Source organism: Pinus tabuliformis, chromosome 3_2 (assembly GCF_031772625.1).
Source record: "Pinus tabuliformis cultivar Carrire ecotype Pingquan chromosome 3_2, CPIR1, whole genome shotgun sequence".
Taxonomy (NCBI): Eukaryota; Viridiplantae; Streptophyta; class Pinopsida; order Pinales; family Pinaceae; genus Pinus; species Pinus tabuliformis.
Genome location: NC_142302.1, coordinates 764727583 through 764747991, shown reverse-complemented (window position 1 = coordinate 764747991; position 20409 = coordinate 764727583).

The following is a 20409-nucleotide window of genomic DNA, read 5'->3' as shown; positions in this document are numbered from 1 at the left end:
GAGTTTCCTTTACTATCTTTTCACCATTAGTAAGTATTTCTTGTAGAAAATTTGTCAAATCTGTCTTCAAATCTGCCATGCCTGTCTTCAAATTTGTGTTCAAATCTATCTTCAAATTATCCATCTTAGCTTCCATGCCATTCATCTTAGTTTCCACGCCATTTATCTTAGCTTCTGTTAACTTTTGTGAGCGTGACATTTGTTGCACTTGTTCTTGTAATTTTGATATATCATGTAGCATTTATTCCTCTTCTTCATGAGTCATGCTAGAGCTTTCAGGTTCCTTACTAGGTGTTTGCATTTTCTTTCCTCAGGGCATCAGTTACTGATAATAATGCTCTACTATGCCCTTCGAATTCCTTCAAAATAAATTTTCAAACCAAGCTTAAGCAAAAATTTTAAAAAATCTACACACCTTTTTTCACTTTGTAGGAGCTCGATATTGCCTCTGATGTATCTCTGTACTTTCCAATCATCTAGTTCTGAATTTGTGACCTGTAGTAGCTCTCTGTGTCCTCTATCCAATGCCACTAGTCTGATCCAAATTGGATTCTCCAAGAAAGAGTTATGCACAATCTCCCAAGATGACCTGATTATAGACCTTTCGAGAAGAGCGAACTTGTATGAAGTGCCACGTGTACAATTTTTTTATCTTTGGTTCTGAAAAATATATACAAGAAACTAAAGTCCGTCCTCTTTCTGTACCTTCTTACGAAATTTCAATCTAATTCCCAAAGAGAAAGTTATGATGATTTTCCCCAGGTCACCTGTTTTGAATGTAATTCAGGAGTCTGCAAAAAGACCAACTTCCTCAAATCATATCTCCGCAAATATCGCGCGAAAAGCTCTGAAATTTGGACCCAAGGTTCAACATGATTTCTTCTCAAGTGGGTTTTTTTTGCGACTTCTGAAACGTCACAGAAAAAAAGTTATACTGAAAATTCCACGATGACCTGTTTGGAGCAGCGAAACCCTAGAATCCAAAGCTCTGATACCAAATGTTATGAAACTAGCTCAAGAAAAGATAGAAAAGATAGATCAACGCCTTAGAATTCAGCCTCTTCGAGGGGGAAACCTCCTTCATTACATAAATGAACAATTCTTGGATGATTCAAATGACAAAACCTCCTTTCTATATATAGGAGTCTAAGGAGTCACAATATAATCCAGCCGACCTAACAATAATAATATAAAGCCACAAAAATAACAATAGAGGGATTCTATGGGGCACAGAAATAACAATATGGGGGTAATAGGGGCACAACAATATAAATAAGGGGTATAACTACAATAGTAATGGGGTAATCACTAGTATTATAGGGACCCAATAGATTAGGCGGTTTTGAGGCTGATTTTCGTGTAGAAGTGTAGTTGTTGCAGGAGCCATAAAGAGGGAAAAAGATCTCAGTCCTCTTGTCACAGAATTGATATCTTATGAGGGTGGAGCATACCTCTATTAAGGTATATTGACTCGTCTTTAAGTTGACGATTACAAGGTGATGGTAGTGTTGTGTTAAGGCTTATTCATAAGTGTTGAACAACACCATTAGAAATCCCTGTGCAACACACTCCTCCCACATCTAACCAAACAACCAGTTAGCCGGGGTAAACATGTGATGAGAGGCGACTATGATATGATTCGACCTCCTAAGTCACGTTAAGGAAGTGGAACCGATAGAAACACACCATGCAGACATTCAACATCAACATTAGGACCCTCAGAAACTAATCCAACCTTTCTGCCAACTAGCCCCTAGGTCCCACTGAGCTTTTCGACCACTTGACCTCTGGACGCTCTCATTCTATGGGCATACCAACATCTAGGGACCTTTGGATGCCCTCACAGGCTTGCAAGCCAGCGTCCAGGGAATATGTTTCACAATGTTATGCCAGTGTCCTCGAGATTTGAGCCACTTCTTCAAGCCTAGAGCCCAGGTCACTGCCCAGAATTGAATGACATCTTCAGAACAATAATTAACAAAGGAATGAAAGTACAAATGAAATCACTTGAATAAGATATTGACTGGAACCCATGACAAGCATTTTATCAAACATATCATGAATACGTAATCTATAGGTGTAAATAATAGATCTTAGCATAGGGGTCTCATACTTAGCTGAGAATCACTAATAAGCTTGGATGCCTCAACACATCAACTGCCATTTCATCCATTAGGTCATAGATACATTGTTCATTCATTTACTAGTAAAACTGTGATGAGAGCCATGCATAGCTTATGTCATAAAACATATATATAACTAGCATAATAGCAACACAAATACCAATGAAGTCATAACCATATGATCCACATATAATCCAGTATAATACTCATATAAATACAAGGATCAATAACCCCATATTGATGATGCAAAATCCAAACCTAGGACTTGAGTTCTACATTCCACCCGATCGTGGAATGGTTGAGAAAATATTTCTTCATCCATTCACCCCCATGTAATATTCCAAGCATGAATGTGGGATATCATAAAACATATCAATCCAAAACCATCAAGGGCTTCCAGAGGCCATCCACCTCAACCCATCAAACAATGATTCCACCTCACGGTCAGACATCACAAAACCATCATCAGATTGGTCTCTATCCAAGCCTTATAGGGCTTCCAGAGCGTTTGTTCCAACCAAGGCTTCCAAGACTAGTAACTCAACCCATAGCTACCGTCGGGCTTCCAGAGCATTTGTCCAACCATGACTTCTAGGACTAGTAACTCTTTCCACCAAGGGCTTCCAGAGCGTTTTTCATCTAAGGCTTCTAGGACTAGTAAATCAACCCAAGTTGTTACAGGGCTTCCAGAGCGTTTGTCCAACCAAGGCTTCCAGGAACTAATAACTCAACCCAAGCTAAAGAAACATGAGAACCAACCAAAATAAACAAGGAAATAAATCCACAATCTCCATGGCTATCTAGGAAATGGAAAGGCTAGGCAATCCACTGCCAATCCAGGAAATCCTCCATGCCAATGATAGATCATAACCAAAAATCCACATGCATATGCCATGCATGCCAATACTAGTGAGGAAAACATACATGCAACTTGATACTTGCAAGAAAAATTGTTGTAGTTGCTGATCCTGATGCCCTCTTGCGCTTTCTTGCTCCAAAAATCCAAGTATGCCACACCCTCCAAGGGTGCTCTAAGAAAACTCTAAGTATCCAAGAGTATGAGATAGAGAGAGAATAATGAGAGAGCTCCAAAACTGAACTGACAAAAGGTTATCAACTGATCCTTAGAAGCCTTTTTATGAATGAGGCCTCCATTTTTTTTATTTTCCATTATTTTCCTTCAATTCCCTCCTCACATGAAACATGTGACCTTTCATCTCCATTTTCTCCTAATTTCCATTATTTTCATAAATAAATGTGCAAAAATTACCATTTTTCCTTTCCAAAGCCTTAGCCATTGTCTTTTCCAATTTCCTTAGCCATTATCTAACCACAAATGATCCCCATCACTATGCTTTTTCCTAACATTCAGCTTGGAATATGTGTCCCATCAACAGTGGTTATTATTTTTGTCTTTATTAACTTTTATTACATGGAATTTTCAGCAAGGCTATTACAGAACCCTCCCCCATGGGGGAACACCATCTTCGGTGTTCAAAAACACCTATAACCACAAAATTGTTGTAAGAAAAACACACTGTCGGTGGAGCTTTATAACTTAGCTCGTTGTAGTATTTACAATGATCATCCTGCTGAGAAGCAAACCAACATGAAAACATAAAAAACATAACATTGTAATGACATGACATCCATACTGCTTATTGGATCTTTATAACACATCTCATGGTGGTATATATATCCATATACATATGTACATATACCAAACATCACTAAAACATGTACCAAAACACCATACCAAAATTGCTTTGCCTCAAATGGCAAACAAGGATACATAGCCCACATCTGATATGTCATCTCCGATGTAGCTTCATCAGGCCCAAACTACTTCTATTGCACCTTAACTTGCTCGATTTCTCGGTTCCAGAGCATGAGCACCTTTTTCTGCAATATACACTGAGTCTTCGGTTGGAATTCTCCATCTGGTTCCACCTGTAATACAGACTAGTCAATCACATAATCAACATCTTTAACATACTTCTTAAGCAATGACACATGGAAAACATCATGGGCTTTCACTATCAGAGGTAGTGCAATTCGATAAGCTACTGACCCACTCCTCTCAATGATACTGAAGGGTCCACAAAACTGTGGTTCCGGCTTGGTACATGATCTAATTTGTGAGGAGATCTTCCTTCGTTTTAATGCGCAAGTACACCTGTTACACAACCTTGACCTGAACTTGAACAAAAACACAAAAAATTATAGATATAACCATAAATACAGAGATGCAACAAAAATAACACTTCATTTCATTAATATCAAAATACCGAAATATGCTTACAAACATAATGGAATAAACTAGCTCGGGCGATGGTATCTTATCTCTAAGAAGAGATGTGGTGGCTACATGCCTAGGTATTGTGTTGCAATGAGGCTCAAAGGTCTATTTATTATTGAGAAATAATGGAAAACGTTAAACATGCAAAAATCTAACCCTAGGAGATGAAGCGCCAAAACTGTGGGCCCCATTTGGGTAAATTGGTACATCCACTTCCTGGGGTCGTAACTTTGGCATATGATCTCCGTTTGGCTATAATAATACCTCATTTTGAAGATCCCGAAGAGGAGGTCGAAAGAAAATAACCACACCCATTTAAGGATTTTCCAGTCTCTCTGTTTTCCCTAAAACATCGTTTATGACTCGAAAAACTACCAAAAATAGTAAATTGTGCTAAATTTAACAAAACTGAAAAACTGAAAGAGACAATGTTGGGGGTCCAAGTGGAATAGGTGGATGGCCACCAATATACACTTGGATCTTTCCTCCCTCCTTAGGAAGCAATGGTCCTCATTTCATTGAGTGCATCCATGAGATGGGAAACTTCTACTGAACTTTGTCCCTGGTGAGCCACTTTCCTTGGTGCATGAGTTGACCAGCTTTGAAAAACCTATATAGTTTGATATTCTATTGACGAGTGTTCTTGATATGTGTGTCCATGATTCGATCATTTGTTGCTTGTTCCATGCAGTATGGGTTTATCTCTGTTGGTGTGAGTTGTTCTGCAATGTCGGATGTGTCCAGCAATAATGGAAAGTATGGTCGAAGGTGGTCTACATTGAACACTGGGTGAAGACCAAGGAATGGTGAAATTCTAAGATTTAAGGCATTTTCCCCTACAACCTTAGTGATGGTGTATGACCCATATCAAAGTGGGTGAAGCTTGCGATGGGGTCTAACTGAGCGCTCCTTCTGCAAATGTAGCTAAACATTGTCGCCCACCTGGAACTTGTGCGACACCCGATGCTGATCATGGCATTGATTGTACTTAGAATTGGCTCTGTTCAATATATCATGTACCTATTGGTGGATGTGTTGAATGCGCTCAATTAAGATGTTATCCCTGTCGGCTTCAGACTGAACATGAGACGAATCTACCTGAGTAGCTGCAAACGGTATATCCACATCAATGGGACTTAATGGATGAAATCCTAGCCCTAACTAAAAGGGGATATGGCCCGTTGAGTTGTGGAGAGCTATGTTGTAGCTGTGCTAGAAATAGGGGAGGCTTTAATCCCATGTGTGTGGATGCTTCGAGTTTTACATGCGCAAAATGTGTATGATCATCCAGTTGATGATTTCTATTCGGCCATTATTTTGGGGATGGAAAGTCGTGGACTTAGTGAGTTTGGTATCCAACATCGGCCAAAGAATTGACCAAAATACATTTAGAAATCCGCTATCCTGATATGAGACAATGACTATGGGATCCCAAAGTGTACCCAAACTCACTCAAAGAAGAGCTTAATAGTGGCCTCTGCTGTGATACTTTTCTTGCAGGCTGCCATAATGGCCATCTTACAGAATTCGTCGACAACCACAAAAACACAATCTTTGTCGTGCTTAGTAGAAGGAAGGCCCGACATGTAATCCATATAGATGGATTCCCAAGGTTGACTAGGTGTAGGAGCAGGAGTATATAGGCCTTGCTTCTTGATGGTTGGTTTGAAAATGACACAGATAGTGCAGGATTTAATGTACCTCCCAACATCCTAACGAAGGTTCGACCATTAAAAATATTTCTACAGTATTGCCACTATTTTCCCTACTCTGAAATGTTGTAATATCCCCTCATAATAATAATAATAATAATAAATAAAAATAATATAATATAATATTAAAATATAAGCAAATAAATAATAAACAATAACAAAAAGATAATAATAGTGAATAGATAATAAATAAAGAAGAAATATAATAATAACAAATAAATAAAATAGTAAATAAGAAAAATAGAGTTCTAAATAAATATATATAAAAGTAAACTATAAAATAGTAACAATAAGTTAACGAAAAGTAAAATAAAATAAGAAATAGTTAACTAAGGGAACTATGAAAATAGTCAAAATAAGTAAAGTTATCAAAAAGAAAAAGGAATAAAATAAGAAAGAAATAAATTAAGAGAAAATTTAACTTAAGTAAAACTTGAAATAAAAAAATAAAATTAGCATGTTGACACATGGAATGTGTGCATGCGGTTCCCCTTCCAATGTTTGGTCTATTTAATAGACAATGAGGAAGATGAGAGATCATTCCATCATCCATTCTCTTGGGAGAAAAGTGTTGTGAGACAAAGGATTTCCTAGAAGTAGTACATTGATTGAGGGCTCGAGGGTGGCTAGTTGTAGAAAGATTTTGTGCAACTGAGCCTAAGGTTGGGTGGAGATTCGTCCCCAAAACCTTATTGCGGTTAGCAAGATTCAAATAACATTCAACTCTGAAATTAGAAGTAAGGAATATCATCGTTGCAGGTAAGTTGTCTTTGCTCCTACTTCTCAAAAATTCTATGCTAATTAGTTGAATAGAGGTGTGTTGATTTTAAAATGCATAATTGATCTAATTAGTTGCATGTTTTAATTTTGGGGTTGTTACAAATGTCAACGACCCAACTGTAGTGCACCTCCCAAATCATCTTGGCACACTCGCTTGAAGGAAAACAAATGTGTCCCAGGTGGCATAATAGTGCATCCTAGAGGTGAAAATTTGGAACTTGCTTCCCTTCCAGGAGTGTCTAGTATGTGCTACCGAATTCTGGATCGCTCTTTTAAATATGCGGCCACCCTGAAGTCTCGTGCCAATAGGAGTCGAGCACAATGATCAACGCCATGACTGATGGTCATTTGAGGCAGTCTACAACATTATTGGTGTTACCCTTCTTGTACTTAATGTTCAAATGGAACTGTTGCAGGTATGTGGACCATTTCTGATGGCAATCGTTCTGCAACTTCCCTTGTGTCTGTATGAATTGTAGGGGTCGGTGATCTGTGTGGATGACTGTTTCCTTCCCCATAATGTAATGCTTCCATTGACAACAGGCATACACTATGGAATACATTTCTTGTCGTAAGTGGGATACTTTCGGATTGTGTCTGGAAGTGTTTCACTATGGTAAGCCACTAGATTCCCCTAATGAGTAAGAACTGCACCAATAGCATAGTCATAGGTGTTTGTCTCAATCTCGAATGGTTGTTGTAGGTCTGGTAATGTGAGCACAGGTGCAGAGCAGAGGTGATGCTTCAATTAAGTAGACACCTTCTACTGGGTTTCAGACCAAAAAAACTTTTCTTTCACTCTGCCCTTGGTGACTTGACTTTAAGGCCAAGTGATATGAGAGAACCCCAATACGAACTTGCGGTAGAAATTGGTAAGACCCAGAAAGTTGCGGAACTCTGTTAGAGTGGCTGGGGTTGGAAAATATTGAATGAATTGTATCTTGGTTGGGTCCACATGCACACCCTTCTCATCAATGATGTACCCCAGATATTGAACCTGGGTCATGTCAAAAGTGCATTTATCCAAGTTGGCACACAACTTGTGTTGTCGCAGGGTTTGAAGGACCTATCGAATATTGTGGAGTTTCTCTTCCCAACTCCGACTAAATATCAAGATGTCATCTAAATACACCACCACAAATGCATTGGCGAAAGGTCGCAATATGTCATTCATCAATCTCATGAAGGTTGTGGGGGCATTCGTCAACTTGAAAGGCATGACCAACCATTCGAGAAGGACCTCCTTGGATTTGAAGGCAGTCTTCCACACATCAAAGGGTTCGATAGGAACTTGGTGATCACCAGACTTCAAATCAATCTTGCTGATATATTTGGCCCCCTTGAGCTGGTCCAGAATGTCATCAATCCATGGGATTGGGTACCTATTCCAGACAGTGATCTTGTTTAGTGCCTGATAGTCAATACAAAGTCTCCGGGTCTCGTCCTTCTTCTGTACCAATATACTTGGGCTCCCACAGGGTGATGATCTTGGCCTGATGTGCCCTTTCCGCAATAGCCCCTGAATCTGCCTCTTGTTCTCATCATTCTCCAGAACAGAGCATCGATAGATCAGTCCATTGGGTAGCAGTGCCCTCGGGGTCAAATCGATGGACTGATTGACCTGATAGTGCAGAGGTACCCCTGTAGGTGAGGCAAGTGTGACCAACTACAAGAGAAGATAAATTGAATTAATATTTTTTCCCTCAATGCACAATTGTTTATATTTCTTTTGTTTGTATCAATTTCTCAACATTTATTAATGAAGGCAAGGTTGTCCATCACTTCTTTAACATTATGAAATTTGTCTTGAGATCATTTCAAAAATGAAGTTAACCACTCAACTTTTTTGCGGTCCTTACATGTCATCTTAGTTGTCTCTACTTGCTCATTTTTTCATCACACCAATCAAATTTATTTGTGAATGTTAGAAATGACAACAATTATCATTAAATGTATTGATGTGATTAGTAAAACCGAGTTACAGCTCAGTCATTATTGTAACTATAGGAATTTACGTAACCATATAGCCCATATTAAATTGGTGGTTTCCCAAGATGCTTGATGTAACATTGGAGAGTAATTTTTGACTTGGAGTAATAAGAATTCCAATTCCTTGCATCATGGAGGTTTCCTTGACACATTGTCACATACTGTTTGTATTTACCACGTAAATTCTTGTGTTCATTTATGTGATTCAGGTTCTATTTCTTCTGCATTTATTTCTTATTTAACTGTTAATGGACTCAAAATACCAACAATGAAAACTAATATTGTTTAGGTTTGCAATTGTATGTTAGAAGTCATAATGGGATAGGATATAACTTGCATTATTCTCATCTCCTTACAATGTGCATTGAATATTAATAACATTGAAATTTTTAATGTATATCATAAATGATGCCTCACTTGTGAGATGTTAGTTTGCCCGTAGTAACCATTTAGAAATTGTTTTAGGTTTGGAGCATATAATGTTTGCTCCACTAAATATGTGGATTTACTTATGTCATTTGGACATGATGCAATGCACCCTCCACATTTGTGAACAAAGTAACACATGGTGGGATTACAACACTTCACATGACTTCCCTGAATGTGAATATTGACTATGTACAATTTCTATTTTCTTTGAATATAAATTGTTTTGTTTTTTTTTTTATAGTAGCAGACATGTGTTCTAGTCTCTATAGTATCTAAGATGCTAAGGAACACAAGAGGATAATTATCTCCAAGGTCTAGAAAAATTTTCTAAGGAAAATGGCACTATTAGATTAATTAGTCAATTATTAAATATTTTCCTAAGTCTAACTTAGGAAAATTGGTTAACTAAATCACATTAATTGAGGAAAATCGATTTTTCTCTGGAGGCTTCTAGAAAAGTCACTTGATGGGATCAATATGATCTTATCCATTGATTGTTATCAGATTATATCTGTTGGTTTCTCAACAAGATATTATAAGAGCAAGTTGATGGGGCATCACAGATCACTCAGAGACAATAAATTGCAGTAATAGCAAGAGTGCAAAGGGAGATACCAGCAATGAGGTTTCAGTAGAGAGATTGGGAAGAGAATTTTCGAGAAATTATCCATAGAGATTCGATAATTATAGGAGAGGAAGGGAGGCTGAATTATTTTGTAGAGAAGTTGTGTCAGGTCGTGAAAATTAGCTAGTTCACATAATTGGGCAGTAGTTTGATTTCCAATTGTCAAAGACAGGTGCCAGAGGAGGTGAAAGTTTCTCAGTAGATTTACTCGAGGCAGAGATTATTACCAGAGGTGATTTCCATAGGTAGTGCAAGTTATAGTTGAGGCCATATGCATTTCCAGTTCAGTCGATGCATGTAGCAGACAAGATGTGTGAATTTCATTAAGGAGGTCAATTTTTTTTTGCAAAAGGAAACTTGGGTTTCCAAATCTATTTTGGCAGTTGAAATACTATATGTCAAAGCTTTTCTAGTGAGAGGCAAGTTGATTGTATTTCTCAATTTGGCTAAAGAATAATAATATAAACCCTCATCCGCATAACTGGTTGTCCCTACATTGGGGTTTTCCTAGGGACAATTTGTCGAAATATGGATGTCAAATATTTATGTGTCCATTATTTCTCTGTTCCTGTTTTTATTTGGAAATCCATAATCACTCCATTTCTCAAGTATCATGTTCCATGCTTGTAGAAAATTTTGTCCTTTCTGCAAATCCACAAAAAATAGCACAGTGGGTAAATCTGATTACTCAATTTTTATTGTCAATATATTAGTAGTTACAAGGACAAGTGCGCAGTGCAGTTTCATAGTTATCTGTTTAGAATAAATTCTATAGAATATTCAATCTGTTAGTAATGGTACAATGTGTATTTCAGAATTGTTACTTGCATGAGCTAAAGTTGAAGGCATTGAAGCTTGTTTTAAATAAAATTTGGTTTCTAATATGATTTTTGTATCTTCCCAAGATGTATAACAACAATGACCACATTAGAGAGAAAGTGGGTGCAAGCATGACCAGATGCAAGAGAAGATAAAGTGAATTAATCTTTTTTCCCTCAATGCACAATTGTTTCTATTCCTTTTGTTTGTGTCAGCGTCTTATCATTTCTTGAATAAAGCAAGGTTGTCCATCATTTCTTTAACATTATGAAATTTTCCTGAGATCTTTTCAGAAATGAAGTGAACAACCCAACTTTTCTCGGTTCCTTACATGTCACCTTAGTTGTCTCTACTTGCTCTTTTTTTAATCACTCCAATTAAATATATTTGTTAAAAATGATATTGTTTGGGTTTGCAATTGGATGTTAGATGTCAAAATGGACTAGGATATAACTTACACTATTGTTAACTTCTGACAAGGTGTGTTGAATATTAATAATATTGAATTTTTTAATGTATATCATAAATGATGCCTCACTTGTGAGATGCTAGTTTTACCTAAAGTAACCACTTAGAAAATGTTTTATGTTTGGAGAATCCAATGTTTTCTCCATGAAATATGTGGATTTACTTATGACATTTGGACTTGATGCAATGCACATGGCTTCCCTGAATGGGAATTTTGACTATGTACAATTGCTATTTGCTTTGAATATAAATTAGTTTTTGGTAGCAGTCGATAGGGGTTCTTGTCTCTATGGTGTCTAAGAGGCTAAGGAACACAGGAGGATAATAATCTCCAAGACCCAGAAAACATTTCTAAGGAAAATGTCTCTATTAGTTTAATTAACCAATTATTAAATGTTTTCCTAAGTCTAATTTAGAAAAATTGGTTAATTAAATAGATTAATTGAGGAAAATCGATTTTTCTCTAGAGACTTCTAGAAAAGTGACTTGATGGGGTCAAGATGATCTTAGCCGTTGATTGTGATTAGATCGTGGCTGTTGGTTGCTCAACAAGAGATTATAAGAGTAAGTCAATGGGGCATTGGAGATCACCCAGAGACAACAAATTGTAGTGATAGCAAGGGCACAGAGGGAGACACCAACGGTGAGGTTTCAACAAAGAGATTGGGAAGAGAATTTCCAAAGAAATTCTATATAGCGATTCCATGATTCTAGGAGAGGAAGGGAGGTTGAATTATTCTACAGAGAAGTCGTACCAGGTAGTGGAAATTAGCCAATTCACAGAGTTAGGCAGCAGTTCAATTTCCAATTACCGAAGACAGGTGTTGGAGGAGGTGTGAGCTACTCATTAAATTTGCAAGAGGCAAAGATCATTTTCGAAGGTGATTTCTAGAGGCAGGGCGTGTTCCAGTTGAGGTTGAACCCATTTCTAGTTCACCAAGTGCATGTAATAGACAATTAGTGAGAATTGCACTAAGGTAGATTTGTTTTTGCAAAAGGAAACTTAGGTTTCCAGATCAATTTTGGTAGTAGAGATACAATATGTCTGATATTTCCCAGTGAGAGACAAGTTGATTGTATTTCTCAATTTTGTTGAAGAATAATAATATAAACCCTCATTTGTAGAATTTCTTTTTTGCACATTGAGGTTTTTCCAGGGACAATTTGTCCAAAAATACCGCTGTCAAATATTTTGTGTCTGCGCATTGTTTCTCAGTTCCTATATTTATTGTGAAGATTACAGTAGTGAATTAATCATTATTTTCCATAATTAATTTATGAAGACAAATAATGTCCATTAGATAGAGGATTAAATTCCAATTGTCGCAATTAAGGAAATTTCACATGATATTAAAGCAGATCTAAGTGCGGAGGGTTCGCAGGAGTAAATCAGCGCATGGCACAAGAAGAGAAAAACCAAGGGTTTTAACTCGGTTAGATTTCTTTAGTTTATTTGAGTTTCACAGATTTCGAGAGATGGTCGCAGCAGGTTTGAGACATCAGGACAGATTGGATGGAGCTTCCAACTTTAGCAAGTGGAAATTCAAAATGTCATTTTTATTAGACGAGTTTGGATTGAAGGAATATGCAGAAAACAATATTGTCATACCGACAGATCCACAATAGTTGTCCACCTACAAAAAGTAAAGAGGATTATCCTTGATGGTTTCAAGGACCATATTGGTTTGCATATTTCTGAGAATGACACAATAAATCACTTGTGGGGTGCTATAATCAATTTGTACCAAAATCCTACAGAGAATAGGAAGTTGATTCTCCAAGAGAAGATGAGGACCATCAGGATGCATAAGGGTGAGGATGTTGTATCCTATCTCACCATAGTTCGATTTTCCAGAGACGAATTGGCTATAGTTGGAGATAAGCCAAGTGATGACAAGCTAGTGTGAATAACACTCAATGGGTTTTCCAAGGAATGAAGTATGTTTTCCCAAGTGATTTTTGTGTGAGATACACTTCCAGGTTGGGATCGCATATGGAGTGACTTCACTCAGGAGGAGCTTAGGCTCATCTTGATCAATGGCACTAGTAGAAACAACAAGATTCAAAAGATGGAGAAGGATCAATAAAATGTAGCACTTACAGGAAAAGGGAAGGCAAAGAAGGGTTCCAATGAAGGACAAGGCTCAAAAGGAGATAAGGAGAAAGACTTGAGTAAAATCAAGTGTTTCGGTTGTGGTCAGCTAGGACACTAGTGCAAGCACTTAGAGAAAATTTGGTTATTTTTGCTTCCAATAGCAAGACCTTTCCCAATATTGACACAACTGTAACACTGATTTTGAACTTACCTGCTAACTATGGCAGATCTCTAAATACTATAAACATGTAATTCCAATGAAAGTAACACAATATCAAATGACAACTAATTCAAAACCTTGATTCACCACCTGTTATCTTGTAACATTGATCTTAGTTGTGCAAGGTTTGATTGGCATTTTCATTGATGGATGTTTTATCTGTTATTAAGCTGGATTATTAAACAAGTAGCATTAGGCCTTTGTAAATAGATTTCCATGTGGTCCAAGATGTACGACCCAACCACCGTTGATGGGGTTCTAATCTATGGTGTTAATTATTTTGAATTTTCAACAACACCCTTTTACTTACCACAAAAATTGTGACCATTCCTTACTTTGATCTGGCGGTGCAAAATCAAACTGGTATGTTTGCTCTCTACTTGACTCAACTATGAAACCAATTTGCGACTTAGTATTGCGCATTGGAATAATGGTGTGTCCTCTCAGTGAATCAGACCAAACTAAACCAGGATCTAACAATGAAATCAATCCTTCAAATCAACATCAAACCCTTCAAAATGTCGATCTATACCACAATCAATTGATCAGTAACACAATCAATTGACTCAATTTCATAACCAAATTCAGCGTGCAAACTAGGTTACATATACAAAGAGGATTGACTTGCAAAAGGCACATCATTTTTATATTATATAATTTTTATTCCATCACAACAAGAAAAAAACCCTTTCTGAATCCTAATTACAAATACAAAAACCCATCAAAACTCTATCTAGGTGTAGATGATTTGGATCTGCCAACCAAATTAGTGAAATTTTTGGCCTAAATTTAGACAAAAATTATCATCCTAGCTCTAGATAAGATCTGAGATTACATTTTGGCTATAATGGCCATTATTAAAACACGCTTAACATTTTTATGGAGAAACTAACTCCTATTAAAAAACAACTCCATTAATTGAATTCCATGAATAAACAAATAGATTTCAAATGATGCTTGCGCATCATACTTCCAGCACGAGGCTTCATTAGGAGAGCAATACCATACCATGTGCATTCATATTGGGGAAAATATATTGAGTAAAAAATGACATAATATATTAAGGGATAAATAAGGGTTAAAGGGTTTTCATATTGACATGTATAAAAAATGGAGGTCAAAGTTAATGAAAAAATATAAAGAGATATAAAAAATGTTAACGAAAAAATGGATACCTACAATATCTAGTGAAAGTAGGGGATTTTTAGATTATGAAGGTGTATTGGGTTTGTGGGTTAAATAATGTGATTTTTAGAGATATTTTTCAATATGTAGTCAAATTAGACATATTGTTTAGTATGCCATGAACACACGTGATATGTCAGAGGTTCATTGAGTGAAGCTCTGTGACTTATAGGCTTGAAAATGTTCATGGACTCTTGTCCATGAGGCCTTCAATAGTATGACCACTTTTCTGTAACATTGTGGCAGTTATCCATTTTGAGTCCTCAACTAGATGGTCTTTCCATTTCACTAATTATTTGAAATACTCCTCCCCCTTGTCTTTTTCTTCACTCTCTTATCCAAGATCCTTCCTGTTTGTAGAGGTTTTTCTTTTGGTATTTGTTGTTGCCATTGAATCTGTTGTTTCTTTTTACCGTCTTCCCCACTTTGAGCTGCTTCAACTAGTTCACATGCATGAAACTTTTATGAATCTACAACATTAAAAATGAGTGAGATGTCCATCCCTGTTCGCAACTCAATTTCATAATATGAATTATTAGAAAATTTCTTGAGTATTTTACAAGGACCAATTTTTTTGTACTTCAGTTTGTTATGTTCTCCTTTGAGGAATCTTTCATTCCTCAAGTGTGACAAAACCAGCTCACCAATTTCAAAAATTTGTTCTCTTCTTCTCAAATCTTCCATGTTCTTGTATTTGAGACTGCTCTCTTGTAGTTTTTGCTTTACTTATTCATGAACCTCATTCATTGATATGGAAAATTTCTCTGTACTTCTTCGCTCAGCTGCACCCAAATCCCTAAGTTCATAAATACCCCTTGGATGCATTCCATACATAATTTGAAATGGACTTTGATATGTGCTCTTGTTTGGGGAGTCATTGTATGCAAATTTCCAAACTCTAGATAACTACCTCAGTTTTCCCATATGCTTGCGAGTGATAGGTTGAACTATAGCTCAAATCTGTGCCAAACTTTTTCCATAAAGTTTTCCAGAAACATCCAAGGAATTTAGTGTTTCTGTATGAAACTGTATTCCTTGGAAGTCCATGAAATCTCACAACTTCCTTAATAAACAAGTTAGCTATGTTCATATCTTCACTAGTCTTGAAGCAAGGAATGAAATGAACCATTTTAGAAAATATTTCCACAACTACAAAAATGGAATCATGGCCCTTCTGTGTCTTTTGAAAACCCAATGCAAAATCCATGTTGATTGAATCCCAAGGTCTACTAGGAATTGGTAGTGGTGTATACGAACTTGTGATTTCACTTTTACCTTTTGCATGCTAGCAGATTGCACACTTGTCCACAAATTTTTGTACATATGTTCTCATCCTTGGCAGAAAGTAAAAGTGTTTTAGTTGTTCAGAAGTTTTGTCATGTCCAAAATGTCCACTCAATCTTCCACTATGCTTCACTTTGATCAAGTTTTCTCTCATTGAGCATTTAGGTATACAAAGCCGACTATTTTTTAATAACAAACCATCTTGTAGTATATATTCTAGCCATGGGCTTCTATATTTGATTGTTGGGTTCTTACAAGCTTCTAATGCCTCCTTAAACTCTGTAGAACACTCGTATAACTCCATGAAGTCAAATCCTATAATCTTCACTTAGCTTTTCTGCATCACGAAAGTCCTCTTGCTTAAAGCATCTACAATTTTGTTAGATTGCCCACTCATATGTTTCAATACAAAAGTGAAATTTTTTAAATACTCAAGCCATTTTACATGTTTCTGACTCAAATTTGGTTGCAGCATGATGTACTATAAGGCATGGTTATTAGAAAACAAAACAAACTCCTTAAACAATAAATAGTGCCTCCATTTATTTTAGTGCTTGAACAACAACATAAAATACCTTGTCATAGGATGAGTGTTTCTTCCTAGTTTCATTTAACTTTTCACTAAAATAAGCTATGGGATTTTCCTCTTGACTCAAAACTACCCCTATGGCTTCTCCACTAGCATCACAATTCACTTGGAAAGGCTTTTGGAAATCTGGCAAAGCTAAGAAGGTTGTTCTAGTCTCAATTATTGGAACAATTAGTTTGTTGAACTTTCTAATAAATTTCCTATCAAAACTAGATAGCCCATTAAAACTTCTTACTTTGAAAATATTCTTGGGAGAAGGTCATTCTTGGATAGCCCTTACCTTTTCTGGATCCATCCTTAACCCATCCTCAGACGTGACAAAACCCAAATATACAAGTTCAGGTTTCAAAAATGAAATTTTTTTAAGTTTCTCAACAACTTCTCCTATTGCAATTTCTTCATGACATGACTCAAATGATCTTCTTTGGACTGACTGTAAATTAGAATGTCATTTAGATAAACTATGACAAACTTCCCAATAAAATCTTTTATTACCTCATTCATCAACCTCATGAAGGTACTTAGTGCATTTGATAATCTAAATGGCATGACAAGCCATTCATACGAACCATTTATTTGTCTTTAATGTTGTCTTCCACTCAACTCGCTCTCTTATTCTAATTTGATGGTATCCGCTTTTTAAATCTATCCTTGAAAAAATTTTGCACCCTTCAAACAATCCAATAAAACATCTATTCTTGGCAATGAAAATATATACTTGATTGTGATTTTGTTAATCACCCTCCAGCACCCATCCTTCTTTGGACTTAGTATGGCTGGCATAACACATGGGCTCAAGCTTTCTCAGATCAATCCCTTGTCTAGCATCTCTTGTACTTGATTTTTTATTTCTTCATTCTAAAGAGGAGTCATCCTATATGAAACCTTGTTACGAAGGCTCAATCTAGGTATCAAGTCAATGTGATGACTGACACTTGTTTTGGGTGGCAACTCATTTGGGAAATCATCCACAACAATGTCATGATATTCATTTTAAATTTCTTGAATTTCAATAGGTAGATATAAAATTTTAGTGTTGTAAATACTACTTTCATCTTGCAAACCAAAGAAAAATTCACCTCATCATTCTCCAGTTGCCACAAAAACACTTTTCCACTCATCAACAAGGATTTTGGATCACTGCTTTCAATTGTCTCATCTTCTTGCAATGTCACCAAAGTTTTACTTAGCCCATCCTTTTGAAACTTGTAGACGTTTTTCTTTCCCTCATGTATGGCATTCTGATAATATTTCCATGGTCTACCCAACAAGATGTAACACACATCCATTTGCAAGGTGTCACAAATTATTTTGTCTTTGTAGCTGCCTAACTACAAATCCAATTCACATTTCTCATTAACCAACAACTAATGGCCTTTTTGCAACCATGAAACCTTGTATGGTATTCGATGATTTATCCTCTTCAAATTCAACTTTTCAACCAATTTAGTGGACACCAAATTCTTTGTATTCCCACTGTCAATTACTGCCTTGGAGCACTTTCCCTTGACCTTGTGTACATTTATAAATATTTCTTTCCTCTTAGCTGGTTCAACAACTTCCTTCTTTGATTTCAACAAAATTTATTCAACAAGAGAGACTCACCTATCTCAGGCACATTCTCAACTTTTTGTACCTTTGTTTCCCCTTCCTCTATTGGAGAAACAACATCATTTCTTTGGCCTATATCCTTATTCTCTAGACACTCAAAGAATCTATGTCCAAACTTGCCACATCTATAGCATTTAAATTCTCTTTCTCTGCCTTGACCTCTTCCTCTGGAGTCATCTCCTTGATATCCTTGATGACTCGAACTGTTGTTTCCTTCTCTTTGGGATGTAGAATTTCACCTTCCTAATTTTTTTCATCTTTCTGACTGTTGTTCTCTTCCTCATTGTTATCCTCTTCCAATCCTTTTCCTTTTATAGACTACTTCCTAGAAATATTCTCCTCTACTTTCAAAGAAAGTTGATAGGATTCCTCCACTGTCTTTGGATTCATTATACTAATATCATCTTGAATATCCATTCTCAATCCTTTTATGTATCTAGCTACCTTCTCTGCAATGTCTTCCATGTAACCTGCTCTTATGTTGAATCTATAAAAGTTTTATGTATATTCCTTTAGATTAATCATTCTTTGCCTAAGATTTTGTGTCTGCCTAAATAAATAAAGTTGGTAGTCTTGGGGTAAAAAATTTCCTTTGAGTTTTACAACCATCCAATCACAACACTTGATCTTCTACTTATTTTGCTTCATCCTCTCTCCTTGCACACCAACACACTGTAGAGTTGAATTCCATTTCAATTTTGTCAACACAAATTTCACCTTCTTCTCATCTTACATCTCCTCATACTCAAAAATATTTTCCATGTCGTTGATCCAGTCAATAAGCTCCTCAGGGTTCAAACTACCACTATAATTTGTATGTCTAGCTTGAATATTGAGATGGATCCTAAAACCATTCTCAAAATTCTTATCTCAACGAGTTCTTGAACTGTTTTTGCTTCTCCCTGAGGTTCTTCCTCCTCACTTACATCACTGATATCCTTTTTGTCACCTTCTATGACATTTATCCTTTCTTCCAAATGTTTCATCACTCTCATCACTTCAACATTTGTTATTGTCCTTCTACCTCTTCAACCTCCTTTTCCAACTCTAAAATCCATAAATTATCTACCTTTGAAAGAACAATTCAATTATTGTGCTTTGATACCAATATGGTGTAGGTACTTAGAGAAAATTTGGTTATTTCTGCTTGCAATAGTAGGACCTTGCCAATATTGGCACAACTGTAAAAATGGTTTTGAATTTACCTACTAACTATAGAAGATATCCAAATACTATAAACATAGAATTCCAATGAAAATAACATAATATCAAATAACGACTAATTTAAAAACTTGATTCACCACCCGCTATCTTGTAACATTGGTCTTAGTTATGCAAGGTTTGATTGGTATTTTCAATGATGAATGCTTTATTTGTTATTAAGCTAGATTATTAAACAAGTAGTTTTTTGACTTTGTAAATAGATTTCCATGTGGTCCAAGATGCAAGACTCAACCATCGGTTATGAAGTTCTAATACACAATGTTAATTGCTTTGACTCTTCAACAACACTCTTTTACCTACCACAACAATTATGATTGTTCCTTACTCCGACCTCACGATGCAAAATCAAGTTGGTATGTTTTCTCTCTACTTGAATCAGCGATGAAACAAATTTGAAACTTAGTATCATGCGTTAGAACGATGGTGTGTCCTCACGGTGAATCGGACCAAACTGAACCAGGATTTAACAATGAAATTGATCCTTTGAACCAACATCAAACCCTTCAAAATGTGGATATATACCAATGTGTATAGGTCAACTTGATATAGGATTTAACAACTAAAACATTTAAGAGATAGAGCACAAGGTATGTCATTTGTTTTCTACGCTACCTCCAGGTATCAATTTATCAGTAATACGATAAATTGATTCAATTTCACAACTAGATTCAGCATACAACTAGGTTACGTATACAAAGAGGATTGACTTGCAGAAGGCACAAAATTTTTATATAAATATAATGAACCAATCCTTTGTTTTTTTTATTCCATTACAACAAAAAATTGTTTTCCAAATCCCAATTACAAATATAAAAACCCATCAAAACTCTATTTTCCAACCAAACTAGAGAAATTCCTAGCCTAAATATAGATCAAAATGATCATCCTAGCTCTAAAAAAGATTCGAGATTACATTTTGGCAATAATAGGCATTATTAAAACACACTCAACATTGTT